Here is a 15955-nt window from a genome sequence, read left to right as displayed (position 1 = left end):
CCCTCTCTCTCCTCTTCTTTCCCTTCTCTTCTGCTTTCCCCTCTCTTCTCCGACCTCCCTTCTGTCTTCTGCCCACCGCCACTAACCACCGCCGCAACCAAGCTCCTCTGCATGTTATTGGTTTCAATCATTCGAGGTTAGGGTGTATGAGTTAATTAATTTTCGATTTTTTTTGGGTTTTTTCGAATTGATTTTGTGGTTAATTGATTTTCGAGTTGATTTTTGGGTTTTTTCGAATTGATTTTGGGGTTTTTTCAAATCGATTTTGGGTTTTTTCGAATCGAATTTGGGTTTTATCGAATTAATTTTGGGGTTTTTTCGAATTGGTTTTTCTAGGGCTAATTTTTCGATTTCAATTTTTTTTCGTTTTTGTTTGTATTTTAATTGATTTTTGGGTTTTTTATTTGTTCGATTTTGTTTTTGTTTTCGACTTATGGGTTTTTCAATTTTTTATTTTTGTTTTTCGATTTTGATTTTTGTTTTTCTTTTTTTTTTCGATTTTGATTTTTGTGTTTCGATTTTATTTTTGTTGTTTGATTTTGATTTTTGATTTTTGTTTTTCGATTTTCGATTTTGATTTTCGATTTTTTCTCAGTTTTTTCGATTATAATTCGATTTTTTTTTTATTTTCTGGGTTTTTTTATTTTCTGGGTTTATTTTTTTATTTTCTGGATTTTTTTTTTATTTTCTGGATTTTTTTTTATTTTCTGGGTTTTTTTTTTATTTTCTGGGTTTTTTTATTTTATTTATTTTCTGGGTTTTTTTTTTAATTTTAATCAATTTATTTTTGATGTTTTAAATGGCGCAAGTATACATAATCGAAGAATCAAGAATCAAGAATATGGGAATTTTTAGATTGTGATGTTGTAAATTTTTTTTTTGATTTATATTGTAGTTTTTTTTTATTTATATGTTGTATTTTTTTTTTTGATTTATATGTTAATTTTTTAATTGATCTATACTGTAAAATTTTATTGATTATATATATATTGAACAGATTCGTTTATATTGACTGTAATGTTCGATTTATATTCTCTGTTCTCATTTAATTTAGTTTATTTAATTTTTAAGTAAAAAAGACAAAAAAAAAATTAATTTTTTGGCACTTTTGGCACCGGTTAACCGGTGCCAAAATCATTGAATTATTTTTTTTTGGGTATTTTTGGCACCGGTTAACCAGTGCCAATTTCGAGGTTTGGCACCGGTTTGAACCGGTGACAAATTAAACCACTTATTGGCACCCCCCACATTGGCACCGGTTCAAACCGGTGGCATTAAGGGGTTTTGAACCGATGCCAATTTTGTTTTTTCACCTAGTGTAAAATTCAACAAACTATCCGGGCATCGCACAGGCAGGGCACAAAACTAGTAAATTGTAATTTTAAGAAAAAAAAATTCAATTTCAATTCAATCAATAATATATGAATTCCATATTATATGGTAAAACAACACATGTTTTGGGTAATTTTACCCTTGCCACGTGGGCCAATCAATGGGCGACACGTGCCACGCCCTCATTGGTCCCAAGGGGACCAATCATCAGGTGACACGTGTCACCCCGCAATTTGGGAGAAATGGCGGCCTTCAGGCCCAAATCCCGAGGTAGCCGCAATGCGGCGCAGCCCATTAATGATTAGGGCAATGACCTAATCATTGGCACGTTTCCCAATGACCCTATAAATAGGGAGATTTACTCCAATTTGGAGGCATCCACAAATTATTCACAAATCACCTACTTTCTCGAAAACAGAGAAAACATCTGATCGGCTCGGAATTCGAGACGATCTCACCTCAATTTCCGCACCTTTTTTCCTTCCTGTTCAAGTACTAACTTGATCGTCGGAGGCGGAGCTCCACCCACCCGGAGTCTTCGTTGTTTTGCAGGTACAGGCGCGTCCGGATCATACCTTGTGCTGTAACTCTCCCGAGGGACCGAAAAACACCCAAAATATTTGGCGCCGTCTGTGGGGAGAGTACCTCAAGGATGGTTCAAGAGTCTGTACCACCTCTTAATCCCAATGATCTTCAGCCGGTTATACAGCCGGTTAATTCCAATGATCATCAGCCGATGATCTATACCGACCATGAGGATGATGATCAAGTCGAAACGTATGTGGCCAAAGATAGGTCACTCGTCTCAAGATACGTCCGTTCTAGGGAACAGCTAGAACGGCGCGCAGACCAGGCGGGTCCTAGCAGGCCCCCTGAGCAGCCGGAAGGGGAAACCCGGATGGCCAGAGGATCAGCTCCCGTCACCAGAGACGAACTCATGAAATTCATGAATAGTTTCAAGGGTGAGATCAAGGACCTGATCAACAAAAACAAGGCTGGCTCAAGCAAGGGTCAGTCGGCAAGAAAGACTCCTCACGCTGAGAGGAGAAAGCCGGTCAAGGACAGGCAGCCTACTCCGCATCCCAAGGAGAAGGCGGCCGCAACGCTTGACTGGTCTAAGATCCTTCTACCAGAAGGGTCCAAGGAAACCCCGCCGGCAACAACAGCCGGGGGGAAGCAAAGAGGCAACCCCCGACGCTCGGGAAATTATCGAGCGTCGAAGGAGTCAGCAGCTGTCTGAGTCGGCTTCTACATCCACCTTCGCAGACAGCTTCAGAAACACCTCTGTAAGGAATGTCCAATCCTTGCATGAGAGCCATACAGGCGGCAATGCCGTCCATTCTGGCCCTCAGCTTATGGGAATGCCCCGTATGTACCCCCTATGGTCTACGGGAAGTATTCTCCTCACTTCATGCAGCCTGCCCTCTTTGGGGGTCAGGCGGTATATAACGGGGTTCAGGCGGCATATAATGTCCCTCCCCCGGACTGGCAGCTCCGTCTGCTCAAACTTGGTGAACACACTTCTGCGTTCACCAAGGAGATAACTGAGGCGGCTCGGCCGTCTAAGGTTAAGAATGTGTTGGTCAGTGCTTATGATGGTACCACCAACCCGGAGGACCACCTCATGGCCTACACCAACCTCATGCATATGCAGGGGTTGGAAGACGCCATGTGGTGTCGATGTTTCCCGGCTACATTGAAGGGCATAGCCCAACAATGGTTTGGCAATTTGCCGGCTGGGTGCATCGACAGCTTCAGGAAGCTTGCCTTCCTGTTTGCCTCCAACTTCTCGATGAACATCCCTGCCAAAAAGACAAGTTTAGACTTGAGTACTATGAGGCAGGGAGATAGAGAAGGACTGCGCTCCTACGTCAGGCGGTTCAACCTGGTTAGAATTCAAATCCAAGGGCTGTCTGACGAGGTTGCCTACACAGACTTCTTTAAGGGTCTGAAGGACGGGTCAACTTTCAAGTTCGACCTTGTCCGAAAGAGGGTTTTCACCCTTCAAGCGGCGTTGATGGAGGCGGAGAGCTTTATTCAAGCTACCGACCTCTGATCGTCCAACCATCAGTCGGACTCTAAAAAGTCTGACAAGAAAGAGAGTCGGTCTGCCCAGCCGGCTCAGAAGTCTGATGAGAGCAAAAAGAGAAAAGATGTTTGGGCGGTTGAAGAATCTGACCAGCCGTCCAACAAGAAAAAGAAGGAATTCAAACCGTATGTCTCACGGTACGAATTCAATAAGGACTGCAGCACCATCTTTAAAGAGGTGAAGGACGGGCTGACTTTTGATAAGCCGAATCCTATGAAGAGTTCCGTCTAGTCCCGGAACAAAAATAAGCACTGCTGCTTCCATGAAGAGGTAGGCCATGACACCAATGACTGCTACAGCCTCAAGCGGTCATTGGACCGTCTGGAAGACAAGGGCTTGCTGAAGTCCTATGTCTTGAAGTCCAAAGCGACTTCCAAGACGAACCCAGGGCAGTCGTCCAAGACTGTCCAGCCGGCTAGTAGCTCGGAGACTGAAAAGGATCCGATCTACACTATAGCAGGCAGGTTCGCATGCGGTGGCCCGACCATTCGGGGCACCAAGGATCATCTCAAGAAGATGATCCACTCAGTTGATGATGGACAGGCATCTTCAAGCGGGAAATTCCCGGACGTCCTCATCAGTGAGAAAGATCGGGGCAAAGTCCACCGACCGCATGACGACCCAGTCGTCATCGAAAGCAAAGTGGCCAACCAGCTGGTTGGTCGCATTCTGATAGACACCGGTAGCTCCTCTGATCTCATCAGCTACAAGTGTCTATCCAAGCTCAGCTATAAGTTGAGCAATCTGCTGGAGGTCTCCCATCCACTATTCGGCTTTGGTGGAGGGGTCGTCCACCCAGTCGGTCAAATTGATCTACCCATCCGGCTGGGGCAGAAGGGCCAGGGGCGACATATGGTCGTCCGGTTCCTGGTGGTGAAAGAGCTGACCGCCTACAACATCATTCTTGGCCGACCCACTCTGAACGAGTTCAAGGCCGTCATCATCCCGGCTCTAATTCTCTTGAAATTCGAAAGGGATGATGGCTCTATTGGCTCCCTGTATGGGGATCAGAAGACGGGCAGGGAGTGTTATCTCTCTGACGTCAAGCCGACCGCTGCTGTAGCCGGTCAATCTAAGGAGCCAATAAACCTTGACATGTCAAGGACCCTGATTCTCCCCCACCAGCATCCGGAAAGAAAAGAAAGGTTGATCAGCTGGTGGAGGTGAAGAAGGAGAAGAAATAGCAATCACTGACCGGTGAACGGTCAGATGATCTTCGTCCCCAGCGGGCTGGTGAGCACATTGATATTCCTCTGGATGAAGCCCATCCGGAGCGAACTGTTAAGGTGGGGACGGTTGCTCACAAAGAGTTGGGTGCAAATTTTCACCTGCTGCTGAAAGAATTCAAAGACATCTTTGCCTTTGAAGTGGAAGAGATGCCAGGCATTAGCCCGGATCTTGCTGTCCACAAACTCGCCGTGGATCCTAAAAAGAAGCCCATCCGGCAAAAGAAAAGAAATCACGGCGAGGAGTGAAGTCAGGCGGCAGCTGCCGAAGTAAAAAAGCTGTTAGACGCTGGGTTCATTCGGCCATGTAACTTCCCGGATTGGGTTGCGAATGTTGTGCTTGTAAAGAAGCCGAACGGTACTTGGCGCATGTGTGTTGATTACACTGAATCTAACAAGGCATGTCCAAAGGACAATTACCCGCTTCCAAAGATCGACAGTCTGGTCGACTCTACAGCCGGTCACGCCTTGATGAGTTTCATGGATGCCTACTCAGGTTTCCATCAGATACCCCTGTGGAAAAAAGAACAAGAGAAGACGGCCTTTGTCATCGATCAGGGGTTATTCTGTTATACGGTGATGCCGTTTGGGTTAAAGAATGCGCCTGCTACTTTCCAACGGATGATTAATACAGTCTTAATTAATCAAATTGGGAGGAATGTAGAGGCGTACATCAATGACATGATAGTCAAATCCAAGCTCCAGACGGATCACCTTGCTGACCTCCGAGAAACCTTCACCACACTCAGGCGGCATAAGGTCATGTTAAATCCTAAGAAATGCGTCTTTGGTGTTGAGTCTGGGAAGTTTCTCGGATTCTTGATTGATCAAAGGGGGATAGAGGCTGACCCCGAAAAGATACAGGCGGTAATTGACATGAAGTCACCCCGCTCTGTCAAGGAAGCTCAGAGGCTTACCGGTTGCTTGGCTGCGCTTGGGAGATTCCTCAGCCGGTCAGGTGACAAGTGCCTTTACTTCTTCCAAGCAATCAGGAAGAAGACTAGATTTGAATGGGGGGATGATGCTAAGGCGGCCTTTCAAAAACTGAAAGATCATTTACACTCTTTACCCCGGCTGGTCAGTCCTTTGCCGAAAGAGACGCTCTATATGTACTTAGCCGTCTCAGATCATGCCCTCAGTGCCGTTCTCCTTGCTGAGAGAGACGGTGTTCAGCTCCCGGTCTATTTCATTAGCCATGTTCTCAGAAATGCAGAGCTCCGGTACCCCATGGTTGAAAAATTTGGTCTCGCCCTTTTTATGGCAGTCAAGAAGTTGAAACCATACTTCTTGGCACATCCGGTTGTGGTCTACACAGATCAACCACTCAAGCGGCAAATGACAACCCTGGAGTCATCCGGTAGAATGCTCAAATGGGCTATTGAAATGCAAAGTCTTGAAATCACCTATGAACCAAGATAGGCAGTGAAGGGTCAGGCGTTTGCCGACTTCATTGTCGAAATGACAAGGCCGGCTGCTCCGGATAACCGTGATCAGGTTTGGAAGGTGTATGTAGACGGGAGCTCTACTATGAACGGCTGTGGTGCAGGCGTTATCTGTCAATCTCCAGAAGGGGATAAATATGAGTATGCACTACGGTTCAAGTTCCAGGCCTCAAATAATGAGGCGGAATATGAAGCCCTACTAGCCGGTATCCGCATGTGTAAGGCGGCAGGGGCAACCAAAATTGACGTCTGCTCGGATTCTCAGTTGGTCGTTAGCCAATACCATGGTGACTATGAAGCCACCCATCCGGCTATGATCAAATATTTGCAGGCGGTCAAAACCGAAGCTGGGTCACTTGAAGAGTTCCATCTAAGTCAAGTGCCCAAATCGGAGAACAATCAGGCGGATGCTCTTTCAAAATTGGCATCCTCCGCCTCCTGTGATACGCCTCGGTCAGTCTTCTGGGAGGTTATGGAAAAAAGAAGCATATCTGATGAAGACCCCGTTGGAATTCTTGACCGAAGCTCCACCTGGATGGACCCCATCCGGGCCTATCTAGCAGACGGCACGCTTCCTGACTCACCACAGAAGGCGGCTGTGCTGAAAAAGCATGCTGCAAGCTTTGAGATGAGAAACGGAGAACTCTTCAAGGCGGGGTTTTTGAAGCCTCTATTGAAGTGTGTTACCCCTAAAAAGGGGAAGGAAATTCTCGAAGACTTGCACGCGGGATACTGCGCCTCGCATTTAGGCGACAGGTCCTTGGCCGTCAGAGCCAGGCGGCATTATTTCTGGCCCACTCTTGAGTCAGATGCTATGGAATTTGTGAAAAAATGTGACAAGTGCCAAAAATTTGGCAAGCTCATCCACCGCCCGGCTACTGATCTGACGGCAATCCACAGCCCGGTCCCGTTTGCAAAATGGGGCATGGACATCTTAGGTCCTTATACGCCTGCACCAGGCGGAAAGCGCTATATCTTGGGGGCTGTGGACTACTTCACCAAGTGGATGGAGGCTGAGGCGGTCAAAGGCATCAAGACAAAGGATGTCATCTCCTTCATTTGGAAGAACATTATCATCTGGTTTGGGGTACCTATGTCTATGGTGTTTGATAATGGTCCTTAATTTGAGACGCCTCAGCTAAAAACGTGGTTGGGAGACCAAGGGGTCTCTCACTGCTTCGCATCAGTCGGTCGTCCCCAAGCAAACGGCCAAGTTGAAGCCTTCAACAAACTCATCTCAGACGGTATAAAGAAGAAAATAGAAAAAGCCGGTGGCTTATGGGCAGAAGAGTTAATTCACGTCCTATGGGCCATCCGGACAACTGAAAAAGGGGGCAACCGGTGAAACCCCATTTCTCATGGTGTACGGTGCTGAAGCCGTCTTGCCTATTGAACATTACGAGCCGACTCTGAGAGTCATGCTTTACGATGAAAAGGCAAACTGGGAGGCCATGCGGCTTGCATTGGACTCGCTCCCGGAACGCAGGGGCAATGTCGTCTTACGTCATGAGATTTACCATATGAGGATGACTCGTGCCTACAACAAGAGAGTGCACAAACGTCCTTTGAAAGTTGGGGACTTTGTGTTACTAAAAATGGAGGCAACCGGTAGGGCCAATGAGCTGGGAAAGCTGACTCCTAATTGGGAAGGTCCCTACCGGATCTATGATGAAGTTAGAAACGGCACCTACCGCCTGGAAACTCCAGACGGCATGCGGCTGCCCATAACTTGGAATGTAGACAATCTGAAAAAGTACTACTTCTGAGATTTTGTAAATCTTTGTAAAGAAAGAGCCTATCAATGAAAGAGTAGCTTTTTATTTCAATATTGTTATCTATGCATACATGCGGTAACTTTTATCTTACCGTCTGTGTAATACACAGACGGGAAAACTAAGTTAATAACTTAGCCATTTTTATTTCACCATCTGTGTAATACACAGACGGTATAACCAAGTTGATAACTTGGTAATTCTTATCTCTCCATCTGTGTAAAACACAGACGGGCAAACTAAGTTAATAACTTAGCCATTTTTATTTCACCATCTGTGTAATACACAGACGGTATAACCAAGTTGATAACTTGGTAATTCTTATCTCTCCATCTGTGTAAAACACAGACGGGCAAACTAAGTTAATAACTTAGCCATTTTTATTTCACCATCTGTGTAACACATAGACGGTATAACCAAGTTGATAACTTATTAATTTTTATTTCACCATCCATGTAATACACGGACGGGCGAAAAAATGAGGCCAATGGCCGGATCTAAATTTTATAAATTCGTCTGCTCCATTATGAGTATGGCGTCCGGCGACGCCCCTCCGGGTGTTATCGTCGCAGAGGGTATTTTTATCAAATGCTCTACGAGAATATGCAGGCGGCAAAAATTGAACGGCCTAATTGGTCAACTCATAGCTGTCTGACCAAAATAGTCTAAGAACAAGGGGATCTAAAACCGGGTGCATTTCGGAAGCAGCCGGTGGATATCCTAAGTTCAGAGTTGGACTATTCAACAAGTTGCACAAGTTATCCCAAATGAGGCAACTGAACAAGTGTAATGGATTGAAGGTATCACAGGCGGCCTTAAAGTTGTCCTGGAGCCATTACTTAGGCGGACTAAATGTCTCCTATCCTACCAAAGGTCAGGCGGGCAATATGCCCCCGGCTGTACCATGAGACCGCAATTGGTCTTTGAATGTGGGAAACTATTAGAACCAAACAACCGTTCATACAGAAGGATAAATATTAGCTTCATGACGACTGTGTGTTGGTTTGGGGCAATCACCATTGTGATTGATTGAACTTGGAAACATTCCATACTCCTTAAAAGTATCAAAATTTCCAAGTCCAATCAATCATAGTATTGAAACCAACCACCCAGCTGTCAGGGGCAAGATCAGCCGGTGTACTGACCGCCGCGTGCTTTAAACAAGTAAGGCAGTTTCAGGCACAGGTATATTTAAACAAGCTAAATAAGCAAATTTCAAAGCAAAATGGATGGAAAGAAAACCGACTCAGTCGGCACATTCATAAAATACCCCGGCTGAAAAAGACCGGGGGGAGCAAAAATAAATGTATACCGGACCCTCGTCCGGGGAAATAAGTTGTGTTACAAGAAGTACTCGGCACGCAGGCCGGAAATAAAAAGGAAAGCATAAAGAATGGCATACTGCCGCTGAAAGACTAAGGCTGGCTGTGGGCTTGCTGAGTCTGCTCAAGCACAATTTTTTCAGCCGCCTCGAAATCTGGCTGAGGACCAGCCGCTTCCTCCCCTTCTGCCGGCTCAGCCCATTGCTCAGCCACCCAGGCGTCGAAGGACTCCGGCAGAAGCTCCCCAGCTTCGTTTCTGCGCATGAGCTCCTCGGCATACTGGAAAGCCTGCGCCCAGTGGCCATAATCGCTGTTGGGATAGAGGGCGGCCCAAGCCATTTGCATGCGGAGGGTGGTGTCCTCCTCCTGCTCGGCAATTGACAGGGTAAAGTCGTATCCCCTAATCAAAAGTAATACCTAAGTCCTCTAACTATAGTAGATAGGGAAGTAGGGTCGAATCCACAGGGAAACTGGTCTTCCTATTCCTAATTAATTAATATAATCTAAATTATCAAGCAACCAAATTATTATTATAAAAAGGGAACTATACTACGGAGGTTAAGGATAGGGAAGAAATCAATAATAAGAAAGCCTAGGGTTACAGGTTCACCAATAATTAATATTCCAGGATAAAGCATAACAATTGATAACTAACATTGCACAAATAACATGATTAACAGGCTCTCGCAATTTATTAATCAACATAGATCTAACAGGCTCTCGCAATTTACTAGATCTAAGTTCCTATTGAAAATAGCTTTTAATATCAAATTAACATCTGCTCGATTCATCAATTCAATATTGCTATACTTTTACAAGCGATCACATCTGCTCGATTCATGATTCGGTTGTAAAGCGTTAAAACAATTCAATGAGAAATTATCATGCAATATCAATAATCAACAATAACAAATTATCCCTTCATATTAATTATAGATCCCCATAAACCCTAGAAAGAAACTACTCACACATAATAAAAACTAAACTAAACAAAGCAATTAAATAAAGCATAATAGAATAAAGAGATTAAAGTAAGAGAGAGAAATAGTTACCAAAGTAAAGGAGATAAAGTATGGAATTAAACCAAGAGTTGTAGAGAGAGAGAGAAAAGTTAGAGAGAGAAAGAGTAAGAAAAGTAGAGAGAGAGAGTAAGGGAGAAAAGAGATGGTCTAAAGACAATCGTCTCACGCAATGATCCAAGACTCCCCAAAACTAAATTAACAAAAGTGTATTTATACTAAATTAGGGAATCCTAAGCTAAAGCAAATTAAATCTGACGCCTAAGCTTCCAAAAAATCGGGCGCGCCTTTTCTTCGTTGAATCTTCTCTCGCGCCCTATAAGGCGCCACACGGTCGGGCGCTAGATCGGGCGACTTGAGTTCTTCCGCCCCGCCCGGCCGGGCGCGCCATCGGGCGGGACCATCTTGGCCGGGCTAGGCCATCTTGGGCAAGATTTAGACTTCGATTGGGCCCCGATCATTCGGCCTAACCCGGATTTCCTCTTTGGGGCTTGACTACTCGGTCCAATTGCCTTGGTATAATGGGCGTGCTCCTCCAACGCTTGTAGTCGCTTCATAAAATCTCGGGAAAATGCTCCAAAAGTGCACTTTCCTACAAAACTCAACCAAAACTACGAAAACACTGGAAAACACCAATTAGTAATAAAGTGGCCCTAAAGAGCCAAAAACACTACCAATTACGACCAAGGGACGGGGGTAAAACACTATATAAAATAGACATATCAGCAATCAGGCGTTCTTGATCCGCGTGGATGGTCGCTAGGAGGTTCTCTTGGACTTTCTCCGCATCATCCTTCAGCCGGGAAACTTCCGCCTTTAGCTCAGAGTTCTCCTTGATAGTATTTTGGAGGGATTTGAGCTCAGCTTATGCCTTTTTCAGTCCCTCCTCAGCCGCATTGCGTTGCTCCTGAGCCGCCTTCAGTGCCTGAGCCGCCTCCTGGAGACGATCCGCCTGTTGCATCAATTTGGCTTTAGTTTTAAGGTTATTAATGGTGCATGAATATTCAGCAACATTTTGAGACTCTCTAGCGGATCTCTCTGCCCTCTTTACCTCCTCCCTCTTCCAGGTGTAGGGCCGCCTGAGCCTATTAACTCGCAGCACTACCTACAAGAAGAGCTTGTATTAGGCATCCGGGGTAAAGTAATGACATTATATTACAAGTAAATGAGCATACCTCAGACAGTAGGCTGGTGATACGTTCCAGGTTGAACGTTTCAATGCCTGGAATGGCATCCTTCTCCCGTTTGGGAACAGCTGCCAGCATGGCCTTGGCATGCGCCTGCACGTCCGGCCACCTAGGCGTTTGATCTGCACCAGATGTATAACTGGGTGAGTGACCTATATAGGCGGCACCTATTTGATACCGGCTGTCTGACGAAGACGTCTGTTGGGAGTGAGATTTCACCCGATAGGGCCATCCCAACTCCGGAGGGGTAACAAAGGGATTATATGTACCTTCCGGGGGAGGAGCAGTGCTACCTCCGGGCGTAGAAACGCCGCCTGACAGGTCAAAGCCTAGACCAACTCCCCCCAGGCTGATGCTTTTCCCGGCGACAGTCAGGCGAGTTCCAGATTTGTTGTCTGGCCCAATCGTAGCTGAGCCGGTTCGGGCAGACTTTGTGCCCTTAGGGGTGGAGGCAGTGTCGTCTCGAGGCCTCTTCACAAGGTTCTTCGTGAAAGACCTTGGAGCCTCTTCTCCCTGCAGAAAAAGGAGTTTGTAAGCAAACGCAGTCAACAAAAATTGAAATCTTGAGGAATACAGACTCAGGCGGTGCTTTACTTACCGCAGCCTTCAGCTTGGCTGCCTTGGCTTCCGCCAGATCTCTTCTGATCTGGGCAGCAGACCGTCTGGGGGTCTTCTCTTCACCAACCATCTCCAAAGCTTTTTCTGCAAAAGAAACAACAATAATTAGCAAACTTGCAAGAAAGCAGCACAGACGGAATTTAACCGGATGTGTAGCAAACGTACGCTTTGAAAACATGGTGCTCAGACCGCAGGCGGACAAGAACGCCTTGTCTCGAAACCATGCGCACATAGGGATCCAGTTTCTGGAGACCTTTATTATATTCCCGGTTGATAAGGTTTCAGTTCGCAGTTCAAAGAACTTGGTCTCCAGAATCTGGTCATAATCGTCTGACGAGATCCAGGGCAGCACGGCTTTCTTGCCTAGAAGTTCAGGCTTCTTATTGTACCGTCTAAGCTCCCAATTCTCCCTCTGTGTGGGGGCCGACAGAATATAGAAACGACTCTTCCAACTGTCGTACTTTGACACTTTGTCAAGCGTCATCTGATATTGGGGAAGAGTCGTCAGGGTGTACCAAGCCCTCCAACCGCCTGGGTTGCGGCTGAGATAATGCATATGTGCAAAGACCTCCCAGCCGGGGTTCAAGCCCTGCATCTCGCAGGCGGCGACATATCCTAAAATGTAGGCCCATGAATTGGGAGTCAGCTGCCAGACGCTAAGACCATACCCCCTCAGTATGGCCTTCACCGCATGATGAAGCGGGAAGCGGACGCCGGCTAGGAAAGCCGCCTCATAACAGCCAAAATAAGAATTGGCGTTCGGCTGGTCATCTTTCCAAGCAATGGTGCCCATCTCAGGCGGCACCCGTACGCTGAATCCCTCGTCTAAGGGTCGCGCTTTGAAAAAGTTTTCAACATTCTTAAGCATACTCCGCCTGTCCTTGGCGGAGACATGAATGTTAAATGGGTCATCTTTCTCACTCCACTTTTTCCTTTCCTCAGCCTCGCTATCCACAAGCGGGGAGAGGGGAACATCGTCATCCTTAAAGCTCGAATCTGAGGAAGATTCTCCGGATGACCCAGAGACTGAAGCAGCAGCTCCTTGAGCTCTTCGTTGCGAGACGGTTTCCTCACCGTCTCTATCCTCAATCTCGTCAAGGATTGAGTCGCTGGGGGTCCTAGGAATCCCAGACGGGGAATACTCCCCTGTATCCTGGCTTATTCTTCCCTCCTCAACCGGAGCAGTTTCATTAGACGACACTTCCAATGTAACGTCTCTTCTACGCCGTCTGTAGGCGGTCTGCTTAATCCTGGCCATCGTGTCCTGCATAGACACATAGACAGGCGATTGAGGAGGGGTACAAAATTGCTTCATTCACCCAGAGCCGGCACTCCCAGTCCTAGACTCAGCCGTACCTGGAGACCGGCTGACTACTGACCTAGGTTGTGCTGTGTGTGTTGGTGACGAGTCCATTTATTGAAAGAAAAATATGTGAAATAAAGAGTTGAAAAGGGGAGAGGCGGTACCTTACAATGAAGTCTGAAGATTGATTTGCTTGAAGTTGAAATTGCTTGCTAGGGTCACAGACGGTAGAATGACCTTCTGTGTCTAGCTCTTGAAATTGAGGATTGCTTGCAAGGGTCACAGGCGGTTGATAACCGACTGTGATAAGCTCCTAAAATTGTTCTTGCTTGCTAAGGTGACAGACGGTGGAAGACCGGCTGTATCTGATTTCCTTGAAATGATCTGGCTTGCTAGAGTGTCAGGCGGTAAATAACCGGTTGTGTCAGGCGAAAGTTAGACGTTCTCTCTCTAAGAATCTGAGTTTTATCTCTCTAGAAAGTTTTTTGAAACGTTCAAAAAGAGACGGTTAACGCTTGTATTTATAGAGGGGAAGATTTCAGGGGCAATTTCGTAATTTCCCTGGAATATGAAAAGTCATCTTTTCAAAAAAAAAAATATATATTACCGTTGGCAGAGTGACACATGTCACAGATGCCACGTGGCGCGCCACGTCACATCTGTGAGGGGCAAATGTTTTGGGTAATTTTACCCTTGCCACGTGGGCCAATCAATGGGCGACACGTGCCACGCCCTCATTGGTCCCAAGGGGACCAATCATCAGGTGACACGTGTCACCCCGCAACTTGGGAGAAATGGCGGCCTTCAGGCCCAAATCCCGAGGTAGCCGCAATGCGGCGCAGCCCATTAATGATTAGGGCAATGACCTAATCATTGGCACGTTTCCCAATGACCCTATAAATAGGGAGATTTACTCCAATTTGGAGGCATCCACAAATTATTCACATATCACCTACTTTCTCGAAAACAGAGAAAACATCTGATCGGCTCGGAATTCGAGACGATCTCACCTCAATTTCCGCACCTTTTTTCCTTCCTGTTCAAGTACTAACTTGATCGTCGGAGGCGGAGCTCCACCCACCCGGAGTCTTCGTTGTTTTGCAGGTACAGGCGCGTCCGGATCATACCTTGTGCTGTAACTCTCCCGAGGGACCGAAAAACACCCAAAACAACACCAGTAAATCGTAATATTTTATTTCAATTCAATCAATAACATAATACTAAAACAGACACCAGGAATGACACGTGTCATTTCCTGGTATTCTGTTTTCCCTCCAAAATGTTTTTTTTTGGGTCAAATCTTCTTAAACAATATTCTACTATACCAAGGAAGATATATTCAATAGTTAGTTAACATATGAATTCCATATTTTTTTATTCCATTTTTAATACCTTTTACATAAGGTAATTCATTATTATTGTCCAAACCATGTGTCGATCAAAGTTTGTTAATTAAATAAATTGGTAAGGGGGGAGAGTGTTGTATTAGTAACCTAGATGTCTTTAATCCAAGGTATAACTTTGGTAAAATAAAATCATGTTACCTTGCTTTTTTAGTGTATCCCACTTAGTTGCTTTATCATTCTCTCTTTATCCCTCCTCTCCTTAATATCTGCGCCTAAATTTAAAGTGTCAACTAAATAGAAATGGAGCCTATGGAGGTATTTCTTAAGTAAATTTTATGTGTTGGTATGTGTTTGATCAATTTTACGAAAGGCATTTGAAAGAGCATATTTAAGGCCAAATGAAGACGCACGTTAAAATATAAATTAAAACAAACTAGGGAAGAATGTAATAGAGCCTAGATTTTTTTTTTGAAAGAAGTTCACGGGCGGATCTATTCATGTGCACAGTGGTGCACATGACTCATCAGCAAAAAAAAAAATTGATGCTTTTTTTATTTTACAAATATCAAAGAGACCGCTTATCTTGATAGACGGTCTGTTTGATGCTGCTACTACTAAATTAGTACTACTAGTACTACGCCAATTCTTTTTTTAAAATATCAAAGAGACCGCCTATCTTGATAGGCGGTTTTTTTTTCTGTTGCCATTGAATATGAATGATTTTTGCACTTTTTTTTTTTTATTAAAGAGACCGATTATATTTAATAATCGGGGTCTTAAACTATCTCACTTCTTTTCTTTTTTTTTTGGTATAATTTTTTAATAATTTTTTTTTCTATTTATACTATATTTGTGCAACTAATTTTTAATATTTTCCCACAAAGCTTATCAATTAAGTAAAAAATTATAAAGTTAATTTAATGTAATAATTTTAAAGTACCATTTGTTTGTCACATTTTACTTATTTGGAGTACTTTCGAATTGTAAGATTGGATTTTTAAGTACTATTTGTTGTAATATAAGAAGTATTTTCAAGGCTGTATTGAAATTAAAATAATAAGATCGAAAAGACGATCTAATGACAATGAAAGAGTACGGTGTGTCGTAATGCAAATCACTGACTTGAAAACGAAATTCCGGCGCAACCGTGGTGCTCAATTGTATTCGCTGTCACGTTTCCTAAGGTTAACACACCACTTCCACACAAAGGCACTTTTGGGTGGAAGGTTGGAGCCAAGTAACTTATGCCCAATATAGAGTATGTGTTTAAGCTTGTGTTTTAAGGTTATGTTCAAGTAT

The sequence above is a fragment of the Chenopodium album genome, chromosome 16 (genome assembly GCF_948465745.1).
Source record: "Chenopodium album chromosome 16, dcCheAlbu1.1, whole genome shotgun sequence".
Taxonomy (NCBI): domain Eukaryota; kingdom Viridiplantae; phylum Streptophyta; class Magnoliopsida; order Caryophyllales; family Amaranthaceae; genus Chenopodium; species Chenopodium album.
The sequence above is the reverse complement of the archived record's forward strand: the minus strand, read 5'-3'. Positions refer to the sequence as shown.